The sequence below is a fragment of the Triticum dicoccoides genome, chromosome 6A (assembly GCF_002162155.2).
Source record: "Triticum dicoccoides isolate Atlit2015 ecotype Zavitan chromosome 6A, WEW_v2.0, whole genome shotgun sequence".
Classification (NCBI taxonomy): Eukaryota; Viridiplantae; Streptophyta; class Magnoliopsida; order Poales; family Poaceae; genus Triticum; species Triticum dicoccoides.
In genome coordinates this window covers 464165452-464177327 of record NC_041390.1, presented here as the reverse complement: position 1 = coordinate 464177327, position 11876 = coordinate 464165452, and the positions used below count along the sequence as shown (strand labels likewise).

The window sequence follows — 11876 nt, the reverse complement described above, 5'->3', positions numbered from 1 at the left end:
CTAGAGCAAAACATGATCAACACCAGAATTCCATGGGTGTTCGATTCATCACAATGTAACTAGATTATTGACTCTAGTGCAAGTGGGAGACTGTTGGAAATATGCCCTAGAGGCAATAATAAAAGCAATATTATTATATTTCCTTGTTCATGATAATTGTCTTTATTCATGCTATAATTGTGTTATCCGGAAATCGTAATACATGTGTGAATAAAAGACACCAACATGTCCCTAGTAAGCCTCTAGTTGACTAGCTCATTGATCAACAGATAGTCATGGTTTCCTGACTATGGACACTGGATGTCATTGATAACGAGATCACATCATTAGGAGAATGATGTGATGGACAAGACCCAATTCTAAACATAGCACAAGGTCGTATAGTTCGTTTGCTAGAGTTTTCCAATGTCAAGTATCCTTTCCTTAGACCATGAGATCGTGTAACTCCCGGATACCGTAGGAGTGCTTTGGGTATACCAAACATCACAACGTAACTGGGTGACTATAAAGGTATACTACGGGTATCCCCGAAAGTGTCTGTTGGGTTGACACGGATCAAGACTGGGATTTGTCACTCCGTATGACGGAGAGGTATCACTGGGCCCACTCGGTAATGCATCATCATAATGAGCTCAAAGTGACCAAGTGTCTGGTCACGGGATCATGTATTATGGTACGAGTAAAGTGACTTGCCGGTAACGAGATTGAACGAGGTATTGGGATACCGACGATCGAATCTCGGGCAAGTAACATACCGATTGACAAAGGGAATTGTATACGGGGTTGCTTGAATCCTCGACATTGTGGTTCATCCGATGAGATTATCGAGGAGCGTGTGGGAGCCAACATGGGTATCCAGATCCCGTTGTTGGTTATTGACCGGAGAGTCGTCTCGGTCATGTCTACATGTCTCCCGAACCCGTAGTGTCTACACACTTAAGGTTCAGTGATGCTAGGGTTGTAGGGATATGTATATGCAGTAACCCCAATGTTGTTCGTAGTCTTGGATGAGATCCCGGACGTCACGAGGAGTTCCGGAATGGTCCGGAGGTAAAGAATTATATATAGGAAGTGTTATTTCGGCCATCGGGACAAGTTTCGGGGTCACCGGTATTGTACCGGGACCACCGGAAGGGTCCCGAGGGTCCACCGGGTGGGGCCACCTATCCCGGAGGGCCCCATGGGCTGAAGTGGGAAGGGATCCAGCCCAAAGTGGGCTGGGGCGCCACTTCCCCTAGGGCCCATGCGCCTAGGGTGGGGAAAACCCTAAAGGAAGAGTCCTAGGAGGGGAAGGCACCCCTAGGTGCCTTGGGGAGGAGGGATTCCTCCCCTTGGCCGCACCCCCCTAGGAGATTGGATCTCCTAGGGCCGGCGCCCCCCCCCCTTGGCCCTCCTATATATAGTGGGGAGATGGAGGACTTATCAACCCCACGCCTTGGTGCCTCCCTCTCCCTCTCAAACACATCCTCCTCCTCCATAGTGCTTAGCGAAGCCCTGCCGGAGTACTGCAGCTCCATCACCACCATGCCGTCGTGCTGCTGCTGGAGCCATCTCCCTCAACCTCTCCTTCCCCCTTGCTGGATCAAGAAGGAGGAGACGTGGTTGTTCCGTACGTGTGTTGAACGCGGAGGTGCCGTCCGTTCAGTGCTAGAATCTTCGGTGATTCGAATCACGTCGGGTACGACTCCATCATCCCCGTTCTTTGAACGCTTCCGCTCGCGATCTACGAGGTACGTAGATGCATCTAATCACTCGTTGCTAGATGAACTCCTAGATGGATCTTGGTGAAACCATAGGAAAATTTTTGTTTTCTGCTACGTTCCCCAACAGGTTGGGCCTTGCTGGAGGAGTTTTATTCAAAGCGAACTGTCAAGGGGTTCCCATTATAACCCAACCGTGTAAGGAATGAAAAATCCGGGAACATAACACCGATATGACAAAAACTAGGGCGGCAAGAGTGGAACAAAACACCAGGCATAAGGTCGAGCCTTCCACCCTTTACCAAGTATATAGATGCATTAATTAAATAAGAGATATTGTGATATCCCAACAGTAAAATCCATGTTCCAACAAGGAACAAACTCCAATCTTCACCTCCAACTAACAACGCTATAAGAGGGGCTGAGCAAAGCGGTAACATAGCCAAACAACGGTTTGCTAGGACAAGGTGGGTTAGAGGCTTGGCTTAGCAATATGGGAGGCATGATAAGAAAGTGGTAGGTATCGCAGCATAGGCGTAGCAAAAGAGCGAGCATCTAGCAAGCAAAGATAGAAGTGATTTCGAGGATATGGTCATCTTGCCTGAGATCCCGCAAGGAAGAAGAACGAGTCCATGAAGAAGACAAATGGTCGTAGCCAACGTATCCTCACAAACGCAACGTTACCGGATTACCGAGAAGAAGTACACCGAAAAGAAAGCAAACAACATAGTAAACAAACATCACATAAGCATGGCACGATGCGTAAACAAGTATGAAGCATGTCCGGTTTAATGAGGCATGGCATGGCAAAGTGCACAAACAACCCTACAAATTAAGTGGAGCTCAATATGCAACGAGTTGCATATTGATGGAACACCACGTGACTTATTTAGTTCACTCTCGTTTATGTACCCAACAAGATTAAATGTTGTTAGCATGGCAAGAGGTGAAGCATAATGAAACTATCTATCTAGGCAAGTTTAAATGAGGCCGGAAGCAACGAACAACAATTCCGGTAAATCCCCATATGCAAATATTAGGTTTGGTACTGTTCTGCCCTAAACACAATCTTAGAGTTGTTAAACATGCAAAGTAAAGCCATCATGACAATCTAGGCATTTTTCTACCCCATTTATATATAAAGATTATTTAAAACCGAGCTATGGTTATTTAGTTATGAAATAAATCATTTTAACATGGCATAGGGGCAAATTTAACCAAACAACATTTTAAACAATTCAAACATGGATGAAAGTTGCATATTATTAAACTAGATGAAATTCTAAGCAAGTTTCATATTTGGAGTTTTAACATATGATGCATAGATCAAGAGTTATTAAATGCAAGAAGTACAAGGGGTTTTCTGTAAAACAGGCAAACTCTGGATAATAGCTAAAATTCGCAGACAGGGAAAAACACTATATGGGCCAAAACTGAGACAAGCCCAACAGAAAAAAACAAAAGGTGGGGCGCTGGGGTGTGGCCTCACCCAGTGGGCCTTGGCCCACTCGGTGGTGAGGTGGACCGGCTGGGCTGCGGTTTGGCACGGGAGGAGGCGCGCTGGGCCGGCCTGCAGTCAATTCGACGACGAGGAACCGCTCCTTCGTCCTCTGCTCGACAAAGACAGAACGCGGCGCTGAGGTCAACAGCGAGGCGGCAGCGGGTCTCGGCGCGGCAACGACGAACGGGGGGTCACCGGGATCCGAGGCGGCAGGGAGGTGGAGACGAGGCGGTGGAGCGGCGCGGATCCGATGGTCGATAGGCGTGGGGAGGCAGCGACGAGGTGAGCCGAGCAGAGAGGCATCGGCCTTGGTGCTCCGGGAAGATGGAGGCGACCGGAATGGATGGAGGCGGCGCAGGTCGACCAGAATCGGTCCAGGGAGGTGTGCGGTGGCGCAAGGCTTGAGGAGGCCGTCGGCCATGGAGTCGGGCGAAGCTCCTGTGAAGCAGACAGAGAGAGAGAGAGAGAGATCACGATGTGAGAGACCACAGGGAGAGAGAGATTACAGGAAGGAGGAGAAGTAAAAGGGACACGGTGGGAGGGCCCTGGTCACCGGCGTCTCGAGAAGCTCGAGATCGAGCCTCCTGCTCGATCTGGAGGTGGGCACTCGGCTGGCTGCGTGCCCGAGCGCGAGGGGAGCAGGGGAGCTGCGGATGCAGCAAGGACGGAACAGGGGAGGCAGGGATCGATGGATTGGATGGAGCAGGTGGATGGCTGCAGCGATCTGGTTGGGTGGAGGTGGATCGGGAGGAATCCCGAGGTTGGGGGAAGGCTATCGGCTGGCTAGATTGGTCCGGCGCTGAAAATAAAGAGAGTGGCGGCGGCGGGGATTGGACAGAGGAGGATCCCTAGAAATTAGGGTTAGCTAGTTTAGGTAGGGTTTCATCTGCTATAAATAGCAGGTAGGAATTGGGTAGGGCTATCACGTCCCTACGATCGCAATCGGACGGTCGCGAATAAAATAGTTAGGGAGTCCAAATAGGAAGACGGTGATGTTTTGTAGACATCTGGGGATGATCCGGACATGATGGTGACGACTGCTCGGGTCGGGTCTGGGACAACTTTTCGGACGCGCGCGCGAGGGGGTTTGATGCACTGAGCAGAGAGGGTTTCGGACCGTGCGATCGCATCGGACAACTCCGGACACGAAGAGGAGTAGGAGTATGGACTAGGTGGGCAGTGGTGAGACTGTGAGGGGGAGAAGAGAGAGAGAGAGAGAGGGCCCGGCACGGTTTCCGGAGACCGAAAACGTCCGACGTTAGACCCGCTATATTGCCGCTATAGTTAACGGTTGGGCTATCAAACGGACTCCGAACGCGATGAAATTTGACAGGCGGTCTTCCTACACTAAAATAAGACCGCACTCCAACTTTCAACCAATTCCGAGAACATTTTCCAGCCACTTATAAAATAATATTTCGGACGTGCCGCGGGCGCGTGCAAGTGTGTCTGGGCTCAGAACAGACAACGGACGGAACTGGGGGAACCCAGACGGATGCAAGTTTTGAAAACATGAAGATGCAATGCACATGATGACATGGCAAGATGCAACACGCAAGCAAATGACATGGCAACAACAGCGAATAATTGGAGGACACCTGGCACATCGGTCTCGGGGCGTTAGAACACTCCACCACTACGAGAGGATCTCGTCCCGAGATCTAGAATGGCACCGGAGGGAAAACGGCAGAGATAATACTAAGTTGCTTCTTTGACAAACGAGTGAGACCAAAGAACCTTGAAAAGTTACACAACTTCGAGAAAAGAATACAACGGAGATGAACGAAGTTGAAAACACTCCATTAGAAAAGAGGAACAAGGAACATCACGAGAACCTTGTAGGTTGAAAGGCATGAGAAGAAGGGTTGCAATGGACAAGAAGTGCATCCGAACACTCCGGTAGAAACGAGATGAAAGACTTGATAAGATGAAAAGAACTTGAGCAAAAGGTCACAACACTCCGGTTAAATGGATAAGCATGAAAAGAATAAGGTCCTGACAAAAATAAGAAGAAGGGTTGAAGAGAGCAACATCACAATGCCTCCGGAAGAAAAGAGAGAATGGAATGGAATGAACGGAGGAGAGAACAATATCTTCTATCTCGAATGAGCTTGAAAAAGGCATCCTTAGGAGAAGGGTCGAACGGAGTTGTTGGAAAAACAACAACGAAAAGGATAAGCTTGATATGGACTTATAGAAGACCTCTCAAAATTATGAGGTGACAACTTGCCACTCACGAAAAAGATTTGATTGGATTGATATGAACAAGGAGACGAGAAAAAATTTCACTGAGATGGTAGATGGAGAACTTGGATCATATATTATGACCATTAATAGCATTAATCCTTAGGGAAAGCTTTAGGTGAAATATAACCCAAGATAACTCCAATGAAGAGATTGATGGATTTAAAATACCTCATTCTTAACAACATGTGAATCATGAGACATGAACTCAAATTATCAAGAATGACATAATACCACCTCGAATGATATGGTTGAAAGAATTGCACTTTGAAATGCAATATAAAGAATACTTGAGCTCCTCTGAAAAGAATCTCGATGAACACTTCGAGAAGGAATTAAACCCTTGATGACCCACCATGTGGAACCTTCATGAAGAACTCCGGTAAACAAAGGAATGTTCAAATGAAAAAAAAAGGAGTTGAAAACACAAGGTGAAGCCTTGCGATGATTTAGATGAAACTTTGCGACGAGAAAAAGTGGAAACTTGGAACTCCGGAAAAGAAAAGATGAAACAAGTGAAACCGAGAATTTTGATGAGGCTCCGGAATAAGGGATTGAGTTCAATCGATGAAACAAGAATAAGAATTACATTATGCTTCTCCTTCACCAATTAAATTGATGACAAACAATGGATTTGGCACACTACTTATTCTCGTAGAAAGGATTAAGAGAGATATAAACCAAACTTGAGAAGGTCTTCAATGAACCACCGGTAGAATTGAAACAACGAATGAATTGATATGAGCACAACGGAAGAGGAACATTGAACGAACCACCATAAGAATTGAAAAAAATATGCGAAGTAAAGGGATGAATCATCGCTAAGAATTAGAGAACGAATGAAGATACTTGAGATAATTTAGATACAAGAGAACGAAGAGATCACGAACTGATTAGGGTATTTGAACGATGCACCGGTAAGATTCAGAGTATGAGAGCTGAAAGCTGGAATGAATAATTCTAATATGATGGCCTCCAGAGAATCAAACTGAAAAGACTCCTGAATTGCTCCGGGTGGGTGAAAAGAATTCTCACAATCAAAACAATTATGAGAGGATGGCGGTAAGCTAGCATGACGAATCTTGAAGAGAATGGAGCAAGATTGAGAGAGAAATCTTTCTTTGGTCTTCCAATCTGAGAATTACGACGAGAAACACCATCATGAATTGTTGAGGCACTCCGAAATGAAGAATGGAAAGGTTGAGCCAACGATGAAAAGAATTTGAGAGATCTTAGAGAAAGGCATTTGACTGATGATAATTCATTCTTACGTCAAACTTTGAAATGAATTTGAGAGTAACTCTGGGAAAATTTAGAAGAGTCAGGTAAGATCCTGGGAAAAGACCTGTGGGTTAGGGCCCACTCAAAAGAAACACCGTTGAAATGATTTAACATAAATATTGCACTGGTTGAGTTGCATGGCTTGAATGAGATAACATCCTCGAAATAGATTGAACAGATTGAGAATGGAAACGAATCTTCTGAGATATCTTCAGCACTCCGGAACAATTAAATAGAAAGAAGTGGATGATTATGAGGTGCACCGGCATGAGAAAACATTTGCAGCGAGGACAGATATGATTGACAAAGCTTGAACTGAATCCACCGGAGAAGAAAAGAATGAAGAATGATGAACTTGAAGCTCCGTTAGGATCTTCATGAGAATCACCGGATAAGAACATTGACGGAAAAGAATGGAGAGACTTCACATCCATAAAAGGGTACTTGAATAAGAAATCTGAGTCCTTGAAGAAAAGGGGTGGGTGGGCGGGAAAACAAAGGCAACTTGGAGACGGATGAGACGAACAACGTTGATGAAAAACTGAGATTGGATCTTGCAAATGTTGAAATGATCGGATCCACTTGAAGAGAGACACGCCGGTTGAAAAAGGATTGCCATGGCAATCTCGATTATCATGAAGGATTAGTGTTCACATCGTAGTATGAGAACACCATTTAAAGAAGGTATGGAATCAACATTTGACTTTGAAGCAACTCGAATACCACAACTCAAAACAAAACAAAGGATTGGCTTGCAGAATAAGCCTGAACAAACATATGATAGAGATTTCATCCGAAGTTTTCGTGGTGGGGCCTACACGGGCTCGATCGTACAGCACCATCATGTACAAGACAGTGCACATGACATACGAAGCGTCCCCGAGTCAGCATAGCCAAGGACTCTTTAAGACACAACGAGACCACTGTAAAACCAACCGTGGATAGGCGGACCACTAGATGTCGAACCCCAATCTCATATCATACATCTGTTGGAAAGATATCCTAAGAGCTACTTGAATTCCCACTTATAAACTCCCGAAACTTTCCGGTTATGCAATCAGGTGTTGGGGATACAGGGGAAGCATAATATCTCACCCAAAGCTAGCAAATCCTACATCCAGCTGTATCCATCCTTCAACACATAACCAAGAAACCTTCGGAAATCATCTACCTCAACCTTCGAAAAGCATTTGTTATACAAGTTATGGCAATACTCCCGAACTCCCGCCCCAGTACTGGGTGGCGTCGAGGTTATCTCACCAACAACTGCATAAAAGAGATTTTCGATGTCGGCGAAACTCAGGTATTCCAGAATCTCAACGATAAAATTGTGACGACAACACCTCGGAGCTCAATCCCCGGGACACTGCCACAACCCCTAAATGTCAGGAGGCACCAAGAACAATGTTCTCGTCACAAAACCATCGGAACGATTCCAAGATACCCGTGTGATCCTAAAAAAAATTAGTGAAATTTGAGAAGAGAAGAGTCAAAACTCTACGTCTGGATGCCTCACCAGAGCGACGAAGGGACTGAGGAGTAAAAAGAATCCTACTCTCCGATATATATAATCCTATAATACTCAAAACATTTTTCTAGACTCAACAACGCCAGCGATTCGATCAAGCAGGGGGCTCCTAAGTCGGGGAAGGCTCTGATTACCAACTTGTAACGCCCTCGATGCGGCTATATCTCCCACGTGTCAAAGCACGACTTAGAGGCATAACCGCATTGAAAGCAATGTCGCAAGTGAGGTAATCTTCACAATAGCCCATGTAATACAATAAGGGAATAAGAGATACATAGTTGGATTACAATCGCCACTTCACACAATTACATGAATAAAGCATTACATCAACCAGATACAATCAAGGTCCGACTATGGAACCAAAATAAAAGAAGACTACCCCAAATGCTACACAGATCCCCGATCGACCCCAACTGGGCTCCACTACTGATCAACTGAAACGAAACAACACAATGAACGAGGTCTTCATCGAGCTCCTCCTTGAGCTTGGTTACGTCACCTGCTTGGTAACATCGGCACCTGCAAACTGGTTTTGGAAGTATCTGTGAGTCACGGGTGTTGGGGTACATAGCAGAAATTCAAAATTTTCTACGCATCACCAAGATCAATCTATGGAGTAATCTAGCAACGAGGGGAAGGAGAGTGCATCTACATACCCTTGTAGATCGCTAAGCGGAAGCGTTCAAGTGAACGGGGTTGATGGAGTCGTACTCGTCGTGATCCAAATCACCGATGATCCTAGTGCCGAACGGACGGCACCTCCGTGTTCAACACACGTACAGCCCGGTGACGTCTCCTACGCCTTGATCCAGCAAGGGGAGAAGGAGAGGTTGGGGAAGACTCCATCCAGCAGCAGCACGACGGCGTGGTGGTGGTGGAGGAGCACGGGACTCCAACAGGGCTTCGCCAAGCACTACGAGAGACGAGGAGGGAGAGGGGTAGGGCTGCGCCAACAGGGGAAGAATTCGTGTCTCTGGCAGCCCAAAACCTCAAGTATATATAGGGGGAGGGGAGGGGCTGCGCCCCCACCTAGGTTTCCACCCCTAGGGGTGGCGGCCAGCCCTAGATCCCATCTAGGGGGGGGGCGGCCAAGGGGGGAGAGAGGGGGGCGCACCACTAGGTGGGCCTTAGGCCCATCTGAGCCTAGGGTTTGCCCCCTTCCACTCTCCCTTGCGCCTTGGGCCTTGGTGGGGGGGGGCGCACCAGACCACCTGGGGCTGGTCCCCTCCCACACTTGGCCCATGCAGCCCTCCGGGGCTGGTGGCCCCACTCGGTGGACCCCCGGACCCCTCCGGTGGTCCCGGTACACTACCGGTGATGCCCGGAACACTTCCGGTGGCCAAAACCATACTTCCTATATATCAATCTTTACCTCCGGACCATTCCGGAACTCCTCGTGATGTCCGGGATCTCATCCGGGACTCCGAACAACATTCGGTAACCGCGTACATACTTTCCCTATAACCCTAGCGTCATCGAACCTTAAGTGCGTAGACCCTACGGGTTCGGGAAACATGCAGACATGACCGAGACACCTCTCCGGTCAATAACGAACAGCGGGTTCTGGATACCCATGTGGGCTCCCACATGCTCCACGATGATCTCATTGGATGAACCACGATGTCAAGGACTTAATCAATCCCGTGTACAATTCCCTTTGTCTAGCGGTACGATACTTGCCCGAGATTCGATCGTCGGTATCCTGATACCTTGTTCAATCTCGTTACCGGCAAGTCTCTTTACTCGTTCCGTAACACATCATCCCGTGATCAACTCCTTGATCACATTGTGCACATTATGATGATGTCCTACCGAGTGGGCCCAGAGATACCTCTCCGTTTACACGGAGTGACAAATCCCAGTCTCGATTCGTGCCAACCCAACAGACACTATCGGAGATACCTGTAGTGTACCTTTATAGCCACCCAGTTACGTTGTGACGTTTGGCACACCCAAAGCACTCCTAAGGTATCCGGGAGTTGCACAATCTCATGGTCTAAGAAAATGATACTTGACATTAGAAAAGCTTTAGCATACGAACTACATGATCTTGTGCTAGGCTTAGGATTGGGTCTTGTCCATCACATCATTCTCCTAATGATGTGATCCCGTTATCAACGACATCCAATGTCCATGGTCAGGAAACCGTAACCATCTATTGATCAACGATCTAATCAACTAGAGGCTTACTAGGGACATGGTGTTGTCTATGTATCCACACATGTATCTGAGTTTCCTATCAATACAATTCTAGCATGGATAATAAACGATTATCATGAACAAGGAAATATAATAATAACCAATTTATTATTGCCTCTAGGGCATATTTCCAACAACGGGGACTCAGCAATCTCACACCCTCGCGATCAAGACTATTTAAGCTTATAGGAAGGGTAAAAGGTATGAGGTGGAGCTGCAGCAAGCGACTAGCATATATGGTGGCTAACATACGCAAATGAGAGCGAGAAGAGAAGGCAAAAGCACGGTCGAACAACTATGATCAAGAAGTGATCCTAGAACAACCTACGTCAAGCATTACTCCAACACCATGTTCACTTCCCGGACTCCGCCAAGAAGAGACCATCACGGTTACCCACGCGGTTGATGTATTTTAATTAAGATCAACTTCAGGTTTTCTACAACCGGACATTAACAAATTCCCATCTGCCCATAACCGCGGGCACGGCTTTCGAAAGTTCAAATCCCTGCAGGGGTGTCCCAACTTAGCCCATCACAAGCTCTCACGGTCAACGAAGGATATTCCTTCTCCCAAGACAATCCGATCAGACTTGGCATCCCGGTTACATGGCATCGTCGACAATGGTAAAACAAGTCCAGCAAGACCACCCGCTGTTCCGACAAATCTCGATAGGAGCTGCACATATCTTGTTCTCAGGGCACACCGGATAAGCTAAGCGTACGGGAGCCAACGTAACCCAAGTTGCCAAAGGACGGCCCTGCGTGGTGCTCTGGGTTGGACCAACACTTAGACAAGCACTGGCCCAAGGGTTTAAAATAAAGATGACCCTCGAGATGCGCGACTCCCAAGGGAAAAAGGCTAGGTGGCGAATGGTAAAACCAAGGTTGGGCCTTACTGGAGGAGTTTTATTCAAAGCAAACTGTCAAGGGGTTCCCATTATAACCCAACCGTGTAAGGAATGCAAAATCCAGGAACATAACACCGATATGACGGAAACTAGGACGGCAAGAGTGGAACAAAACACCAGGCATAAGGCCGATCCTTCCACCCTTTACCAAGTATATAGATGCATTAATTAAATAAGAGATATTGTGATATCCCAACAGTAAAATCCATGTTCCAACAAGGAACAAACTCCAATCTTCACCTGCAACTAACAACGCTATAAGAGGGGCTGAGTAAAGCGGTAACATAGCTAAACAACAGTTTGCTAGGACAAGGTGGGTTAGAGGCTTGGCTTAGCAATATGGGAGGCATGATAAGCAAGTGGTAGGTATCATAGCATAGGCATAGCAAAAGAGCGAGCATCTAGCAAGCAAAGATAGAAGTGATTTCGAGGGAATGGTCATCTTGCCTGAGATCCCGCAAGAAAGAAGAACGAGTCCATGAAGAAGACAAACGGTCGTAGCCAACGTATCCTCA

General features: G+C 46.9%; 1 long non-coding RNA gene across 1 annotated transcript; it reads right to left on the bottom strand.

Moving 5' to 3' along the window:
* Positions 1-2977: 2977 nt before the first annotated feature.
* Positions 2978-4046, bottom strand: LOC119319345. Its single transcript, XR_005154442.1, has 2 exons — positions 3755-4046; positions 2978-3639 (listed from the first exon to the last, which is right to left on the bottom strand). It is a non-coding gene; the product is annotated as an uncharacterized LOC119319345 (long non-coding RNA).
* Between the last annotated feature and the right edge of the window lie 7830 nt (positions 4047-11876).